General features: G+C 34.3%; 1 long non-coding RNA gene across 1 annotated transcript; it reads right to left on the reverse strand.

Moving 5' to 3' along the window:
- Positions 1-380: 380 nt before the first annotated feature.
- LOC149207165 (uncharacterized) lies at positions 381-9,260 on the reverse strand. The gene is made up of 4 exons (XR_016251984.1): positions 9,165-9,260; positions 1,875-1,981; positions 922-1,001; positions 381-795 (listed from the first exon to the last, which is right to left on the reverse strand). It is a non-coding gene; the product is annotated as an uncharacterized LOC149207165 (long non-coding RNA).
- Positions 9,261-9,487: the final 227 nt, after the last annotated feature.

A 9,487-nucleotide genomic window follows, 5' to 3' on the forward strand; every position in this document is an offset into this window, starting at 1 on the left:
AATACATGTCTAAGATACTTATAAGTATTAATACATTCTAAATAATGTTAAATGAAAAATTCAATACCTGAATGCTCTCATTGCCGGCTTTTCTTTGTGCATCCAACTTCTCATATGATTTTACAAGTTCTTTCCATACTTTAAAAGGTATGTCAATAGGTCTTTGTTTCAGTCTTTGATCTTGAGGCATTTTTTTAATTCTTCTTGTTTGGTTGCAACGAAACCTCTTACAATTGAGCGACATTTGCAATTTTATCTTCTTAACCGACCAACCGGTACAAAATTCATTCTCTATGTCTTGTACCACCATCTTTTTTAGGTGAAGTGGAATTTTGGAGAATGTGAGGTGAAGATGATCTCTAATCGTTGAAGGCAGGATTCCTTTAGCCTATTTAAGAATTGTTTTCCTGCTTCTGTCCTTCTTATCTCCCCTGAGACAGGGTCATACTCTATCTTGGTACCTAAACTACCAATAGATGATGCATAAGCTGAGGATGAACAAGAATTTGCAGTCCCAGGAGTTGCCACCAAAGAAGATGTTTCAACACAATGTTCTTCATTATTGGTGTTTGATGTCAATAACACTTTTTTCGATTTTTTTCTTGATCCAAGAGAGGATGGGGAACTAATGGATTCTCCTAAAGCTTGTTGATTACCTGGACCTAGTTGATTAGCTTCAGGGGATTTTGTCTTAAGAAAATGCATTAGGGATTCAGCATCCAAAGATTGAAGTTTTTTGAGTCCTTCTATCCCAAAAACATCTTCAAGCAAGGACTCCGTTATCGGATTCTTTCCCTGTCCAAATTTCAATGATTTACCACAAAGTATAATTATAAAATTATAATTCTAACTTCAAACCTTAAACAAAAAATAAAACATATTATATTATGCAATTATTCTATAAAAACAAAGTAAGCTTACCTTTTCCGATCCACTTGCACCTCCTTCTCCACTTGCCATATCCTCAAAGTAGAAGAGATCGATAGAAAAGGATGTTCTCCCTTAAAAAACAAAGGATTGAAGGTGAATAATCTCAAAATGGCTCTCTAGGGCGGAATTTGCAAACAACTTAGTTAAAAATCCAAGTGACAATTTCTTCCTTTCTTGGAATCAGATTCTCCAGTGCTAAATGATAAAATGGTTCAGCTCTTATGCTGTCATGTATATAAAAGACCTCATGCCATTGTTCCCCCCTTCATGTTTTTTCCTAAAAGAACATTACCCTTTTTACATAATTACAAAATACAAAAAGCAGCGGATTTTTACATACTTACATAATACAAATAGCAGATTTTTAGCAATTAGAAATTAGATTTAGCAAATTTCCAAATGTTTTTTATCTAATTACAGAACATAAACAGCAGCAGATGTTTACATAATTACATAATACAAACAGCAGCAAATTTTTACCAATTAGAAATTTCTAATTGGTAAAAATCTGCTGTTGTTTGTATTATGTAATTATGTAAAAATCTGCTGCTGTTTATGTTCTGTAATTAGATAAAAAAAATTTCAAAATTTGGTAAATCTAATTTCTAATTTCTAAAAATCTGCTGTTTTTATTACATAATACAAACAGCAGCAGTTTTTATTTGCTAAAAATTTGGAAGATGAAGATCTTATTCAATTTCTGTATTTAGTTTCATGTGGCAAGAACAAGATTCTTCTAAAGAAACCTAGCACTGCAACAATATCTACAAGTGATAATTTTGAATTCAATCCTCCCTTTTCGGACAAGTTGAAAAATATTAAGATTCCACTTACAGATATGAATGCAAATGAGAGGAACAGAGTGATCGAAAATGTAAAAGAAGACAGACATTTCTAAAAAGATTCAAGAATAGTTCTCATCATGAAGGCTAGAAAAATCTTACCTCAGCAACAACTATTGAGCGAGTGTGTTGAACAGCTCCAAAGCACATTCAAGCCCGAACTTAAAGCAATAAAATCCAAAATTTAGGACTTGATCTCAAAGGAGTACCTGGAACGTGACAATGAAAACAGTAATTTATTGAGATATATAGCCTAATATTGCTGATTGAGATGCAAGTTGAAAACAAATCTGTAATGAAACTTATGGTTAATTTTGTTTTATTTTAGAGAAATAAAACATATCACAGATTGGATTTTCCATTTGAGTTCGATTGACTAACATAGAAATACTCTGTTTTGCGATAGAGGATAGAAATACATAAACTAACCGTGGCAATTCATTGCCAAAATTGTCAACTCCCCCTGATTCAGTCACTAATGGAGACTGCAGAGCATTTTCAAATGGTGTGCCAGTAACAACCTTATCATTATCTTATGTAAGCTCACGATTTGTCAATGGCGTACTACATTTTGGTCCAAATAATGTGTACAAGCAAGGAGATATATCATGGCCCTCAGTATGTCCAAGAGTCTTCAATGGTGTGTCAAAGGATTCCATCCTCTGTTCCAGTGTAGGTGATGACATATTCTGTGAAACAAATTGTTTACTTATCTCTTGAAAGGAAAAAATGAAAAAATGTCACACATACAGTGCACCAACTGTGTACTATGTTCCTTAAGATGAATCTGATAAAGAAGATGGAAAAATATGAAGTTCATACATAATTTAGCTTACCTTTTCAGAATCCATCGCTGCTGTTTCATTTTCTTTCTGTAGATTCTATAACTTCCATAAACTAAGTTGTCCCACCAACCCAGCACAACTCTCCTTTAATGAACTGTGCATAGCCTCATCACTTCCTATGGATTGCCTTGGCCTGTAAACAGAAATGGTATCTATGGTTTTCTTTGTGCTTCCATTAAGTTTTCAATTCATCGGCCTTCTGGAAGGTGTAGCATAGAATGACTCTGGAAGTTGTCCTTGTAAGTCCAATTGCAAAGTTTGCAATCTATTGCTCAAAGTCGGTATTCTGTCTACAATGAAATCCATAATGAAATTTCCATATGTGATCTGTATGTTTCTACACTCAACATCTGCATTGCACTCCTTATAAACCATCTCATAAAACCATTGTATCAATGCATACTAAGCTCACCAGAAATCTTTTTAATAATGACCATAGCTCCTGTAGGGATGGTATCACCATAATGCATGCCACAGCAGTAACACACTAAAGCCTACTAAAAGAGAAAGCTTGGATTGTGGTGTGACTCCAAAGCATATGTGATAAACGTACCAACTGTACATTTCCCATTTCTCACTGGGTGACTCAATTGTATTTCCAATCAGTATATTTTTGGATATTTTTATTGGTAGCTTTTTGGGATGTCATAAAGACGAGCGAGGCCAAACAATTAATTTAACTGTTATCATTCCAATTAAAATATCATCTAAATTTACAATTGAATTAGATTCTGATACCATCATTAAAACTAAAATATTACCTAAATCTACAATTGAATTAACCTCAGCAATAAATTTACAGGACACAAACGGGCCCTCTTCACGTGCAATCCACAGTTTTCAATCAATCGTTGATGCACTAGTTAACAGTGCAAATCTAGAGCAAGCCGTAATCGTGATATTGCCAAAATCATACATAATTCATTCTGGCATCTGGCCAGTGTGCAAGACACTGCACCATCCAATGAAACCACTGGTGTACAGTACAGTGACCGAGCGACTGTGAACAAACATTTCAATGTGACCACAGACATGGTCAAAACTAATCCAAGCTTTTCAAAGGTGTGTTGCTTTGACAATTAGAGGTAATAATCTTCTATGCGGTTCAATGGCTAAGACCTAACCAAGTTTCCTACTAACGAAATGCCATTCTGCCCTGAAAATGTCACTGGGTACTTCACCAAGCTCAGACCATGGATAACTAAATACATATTAATATTAATAGGTTTAATATAATGTAATACACCATTATTATATACAACTTAAGTCAACTAACTTCGAGATGTTCTTAAAAATATATAAAATCATAATTTATAATAATTAAATAAATATAAGGTTGGTGTTAAAAGTGTTTATATTATTTTTTGTTTGTTAGTTTTAGTAGCTTTGATAACTGTACAATTCTAACCAGTGTTTTTCAGACTAAAGCTTAGTTAACTGTACAATTCTAACCAGTGTTTTTCAGACTGGTTATGATTTGAAACCCTGCTTCGTCTGAAACCCCAAGTGTAGAAGATAGTTTTGGTTTTGAAATGCTAATAGTATTGACAGTGGATGTCAACAATATCACTGACTACCAGAACAATCTGCCCATGCATATGCTCTTCCTTGATTATGATATTGAAGATAGGCAAAGGAAATTATACCAATGAGATAGATCTATGCTTCAGAGAATGAAGATCAATGGATACTCCTGGACTTAATATGGAGACTGAAGACACAACAAAAGTATGACATTCCTTAGAAGTGAAGTCAGATGATCTTTGGTATCATAGAGATTTGTTCCTTTCACTTCTTCATAGGAACCTTACTAGCTAGTGCCAGTGAGAACTATCAGTGAGTTCTGAGGGAGCAACATATCTTTTCTTACTATGCCAACTATATGCCCTAGACTTGAATCTAAACGGCGAATTGTCAACAATGGTGTCTTGTCACTTAGTTTTGATTTTCAAATGCTAGTAGTATAGACAGTGGATGTCAACAATATCACTGACTGCCAGAACAATCTGCCCATGCATATGCTCTTCCTTGATTATGATATTGAAGATAGGAAAAGGAAATTATACCAATGAGATAGATCTATGCTTCAGAGAATGAAGATCAGTGGATACTCCTGGACTTATTATGGAGATTGAAGACACAGCAAAAGTATGACATTCCTTAGAAGTGAAGTCAGATGATCTTTGGTATCATAGAGATTTGTTCCTTTTACTTCTTCATAGGCACCTTACTAGCTAGTGCCAGTGAGAGGTATCAATGAGTTCTGAGGGAGCAACATATCTTTTCTTACTATGCCAACTATATGCCCTAGACTTGAATCTAAATGGCGAATTGTCAACAATGGTGTCTTGTCACTTAAAAAAAAACTCAACAGTGCCTTGTGGATCTTAAATTCAACGAGTTTATTTATGCTGGTCTCTGTAAGATTACAGTCTTCATTAGGAGTTCTTTCCATGGTCATATAAGATGATGCCATTTGATGCTATTGGTTAGATTACATATAAACATCGAATTCTCAACAATGGTGTCTTGTCACTTAAAAAATACTCAATGGTGCCTTATGGATCTTAAACTCAACACGTTTATTTATGCTGGTCTCTATAAGATTACAGTCTTCATTAGGAGTTATTTCCATGGTCATATAAGATGATGCCATTTTGACGCTATTGGTTAGATTACATATATATGGAGTATCGATTCCATATTAACTACGCATCAATGCCAAAATATGTCGCAGAGAAGCAATGCAGATTGATGCCATTCAGTCAAACTGACTTTGTTGTAGAGAAACGCGTCAGTCGACCTGTGCGTTAATGTTATACATAATGCAGAGGAACAAAGTCTTATACATCGTGAACCATATGAACTGTGTAGAGCCAAGAGCCATCGGTAATAGATTTGGCAGTAACAACATACCAAGCAGCTTTGCTATTGCTGTTCAATGAAGCTACGAAGCTGATCTGTGTAGAAATTAAATCTCAACTAAATTTGGAAGATGACTTCTGTATCTAGTTTCATGTGGCAAGAACAAGATTCTTCTAAAGGAACCTAGCACTACAACAATATCTACAAGTGATAATTTTGAATTCAATCCTCCCTTTTCGAACAAGTTGAAAAAAAATTAAGATTCCACTTACAGATATGAATGCAAATGAGATGAATAGAGTGATTGAAAATGTAAAAGAAGACAGACATTTCATGAAGTTCTGGTCTCCAACAAGCTAATCACTCCCACTAGAAAGCCATAATGAAATTTCCATATGTGATCTGTATGTTTCTACACTCAACATCTGCATTGCACTCCTTATAAACCATCTCCTAAAACCACTGTATCAATGCATACTAAGCTCACCAGAAATCTTTCTAATAATGACCATAGCTCCTGTAGGGATGGTATCGCCATAATGCATGCCACAACAGTAACACACTAAAGCCTACTAAAAGAGAAAGCTTGGATTGTGGTGTGACTCCCTAGCATATGTGATAAATGTACCAACTGTACATTTCCCATTTCTCATTGGGTGACTCAATTGTATTTCCAATCAGTATATTTTTGGATATTTTTATTGGTAGCTTTTTGGGATGTTATAAAGACGAGCGAGGCCAAACAATTAATTTAACTGTTATCATTCCAATTAAAATATCATCTAAATTTACAATTGAATTAGATTCTGCTACCATCATTAAAACTAAAATATTACCTAAATCTACAATTGAATTAACCTCAGCAATAAATTTACAGGACACAAACGGGCCCTCTTCACGTGCAATCCACAGTTTTCAATCAATCGTTGATGCACTAGTCAACAGTGCAAATCTAGAGCAGGCTGTAATCGTGATATTGCCAAAATCATACATAATTCATTCTGGCATCTGGCCAGTGTGCAAGACACTGCACCATCCAATGAAACCACTGGTGTACAGTACAGTGACCGAGCGGCTGTGGACAAACATTTCAATGTGACCACAGACATGGTCAAAACTAATCCAAGCTTTTCAAAGGTGTGTTGCTTTGACAATTAGAGGTAATAATCTTCTATGCGGTTCAATGGCTAAGACCTAACCAAGTTTCCTACTAACGAAATGCCATTCTGCCCTGAAAATGTCACTGGGTACTTCACCAAGCTCAGACCATGGATAACTAAATACATCTTGATATTAATAGGTTTAATATAATGTAATACACCATTATTATATACAACATAAGTCAACTAACTTCGAGATGTTCTTAAAAATATATAAAATCATAATTTATAATAATTATGATTCCCTGGGTCATTGAAATAGAGAGAGGAACAAATATAATCTGAACCACATCAAAAAATACAGTAGTGAGATAAAACAGAGTGCCCAGGGGCCAGGAGTTTTGAGCGGTGGATACAGATGTGGAATTAACAGTCATATAAGGAGATCCAAAGAAGAAAACCTTACCTCCTCTATCATTTTCCATGCTTGAAGAAGCAATCTAAGTTCCTTTGTTTTGTAATTGAAGTATCTCAGGCACTGGCTATTACTAAATATTTTGTAAAGGAAATCAATTTTTATGTGCAACTATAACATGGAAGTCAACCTTTCATTTAAATTATTTCTCACTATCTAATAATTATACCTTTTCTAAAAGGAAAAGAAACTGAAATATCCATCTAGTATTATTTTGGCATAGATTAGATCCCAAAATTAACAAATACATACAAGCTTTGCAACTTTGCTACAGGCAACAGATTTTGGACACAATCTTCTTTCTATTTTCCTAAGCAGAAAATACTCCAAAAAATATGCACAGAATCACTCTAGCTAACAGAAAAAATTTATCAGGCCATAATATTAACAAGTAATGGATACTTGCATAAAATCTACAATTTCATTTTACTGTTTTAGTAATTAAGGTCAATCTAAGAAACTATAACATAAGAAGGAGGTCATTACTTAATATTAATATGTTGTATGGATAACTAAATACATATTAATATTAATAGGTTTAATATAATGTAATACACCGTTATTATATACAACATAAGTCAACTAACTTCGAGATGTTCTTAAAAATATATAAAATCATAATTTATTATTATTAAATAAATATAAGGTTGGTGTTAAAAGTGTTTATATTATTTTTTGTTTGTTAGTTTTAGTAGCTTTGATAACTGTACAATTCTAACCAGTGTTTTTCAGACTAAAGCTTAGTTAACTGTACAATTCTAACCAGTGTTTTTTAGACTGGTTATGATTTGAAACCCTGCTTCGTCTGAAACCCCAAGTGTAGAAGATAGTTTTGGTTTTGAAATGCTAATAGTATTGACAGTGGATGTCAACAATATCACTGACTGCCAGAACAATCTTCCCATCCATATGCTCTTCCTTGATTATGATATTGAAGATAGGCAAAATAAATTATACCAATGAGATAGATCTATGCTTCAGAGAATGAAGATCAATGGATACTCCTGGACTTATTATGGAGACTGAAGACACAGCAAAAGTATGACATTCCTTAGAAGTGAAGTCAGATGATCTTTGGTATCATAGAGATTTGTTCCTTTCACTTCTTCATAGGCACCTTACTAGCTAGTGCCAGTGAGAAGTATCAGTGAGTTCTGAGGGAGCAACATATCTTTTCTTACTATGCCAACTATATGCCCTAGACTTGAATCTAAACGGCGAATTGTCAACAATGGTGTCTTGTCACTTAGTTTTGATTTTCAAATGCTAATAGTATAGACAGTGGATGTCAACAATATCACTGACTGCCAGAACAATCTGCCCATGCATATGCTCTTCCTTGATTATGATATTGAAGATAGGCAAAGGAAATTATACCAATGAGATAGATCTATGCTTCAGAGAATGAAGATCAGTGGATACTCCTGGACTTATTATGGAGATTGAAGACACAGCAAAAGTATGACATTCCTTAGAAGTTAAGTCAGATGATCTTTGGTATCATAGAGATTTGTTCCTTTCACTTCTTCATAGGCACCTTACTAGCTAGTGCCAGTGAGAAGTATCAGTGAGTTCTGAGGGAGCAACATATATTTTCTTACTATGCCAACTATATGCCCTAGACTAACGTAGAGGAATGTGTCAGTCGACCTGTGTGTTAATGTTATACATAATGCAAAGGAAGAAAGTCTTATACATCGTGAGCCATATGAACTGTGTAGAGCCAAGAGCCATCGGTAATAGATTTGGCAGTAACAACATACCAAGCAGCTCTGCTATTGTTGTTCAATGAAGCTACCAAGCTGAGCTGTGTAGAAATTAAATCTCAACTAAATTTGGAAGATGAAGATCTTATTTGACTTCTTTATTTAGTTTCATGTGGCAAGAACAAGATTCTTCTAAAGGAACCTAGCACTACAACAATATCTACAAGTGATAATTTTGAATTCAATCCTCCCTTTTCGAACAAGTTGAAAAAAAATTAAGATTCCACTTACAGATATGAATGCAAATGAGATGAATAGAGTGATTGAAAATGTAAAAGAAGACAGACATTTCTAAATAGATTCAACAATAGTTCTCATCATGAAAGCTAGAAAAATCTTACCTCAGCAACAACTACTGAGTGAGTGTGTTGAACAGCTCCAAAGCACATTCAAGCCCGAACTTAAAGCAATAAAATCCAGAATTCAGGACTTGACCTCAAAAGAGTACCTGGAACATGACAATGAAAGCAGTAATTTATTGAGATATATAGCCTAATATCGCTGATTGAGATGCAAGTCAAAAACAAATCTGAAATGCAACTTATGATTAATTTTGTTTTATTTTAGCGAAATAAAACATATCACAGATTGGATTTTCAATGTGAGTTCGACTGACTAACATAGAAATACTCTGTTTTGCGATAGAGGATGAAGAAGATTTCCA

The sequence above is a fragment of the Pinus tabuliformis genome, chromosome 1_2 (genome assembly GCF_031772625.1).
Source record: "Pinus tabuliformis cultivar Carrire ecotype Pingquan chromosome 1_2, CPIR1, whole genome shotgun sequence".
Classification (NCBI taxonomy): Eukaryota; Viridiplantae; Streptophyta; class Pinopsida; order Pinales; family Pinaceae; genus Pinus; species Pinus tabuliformis.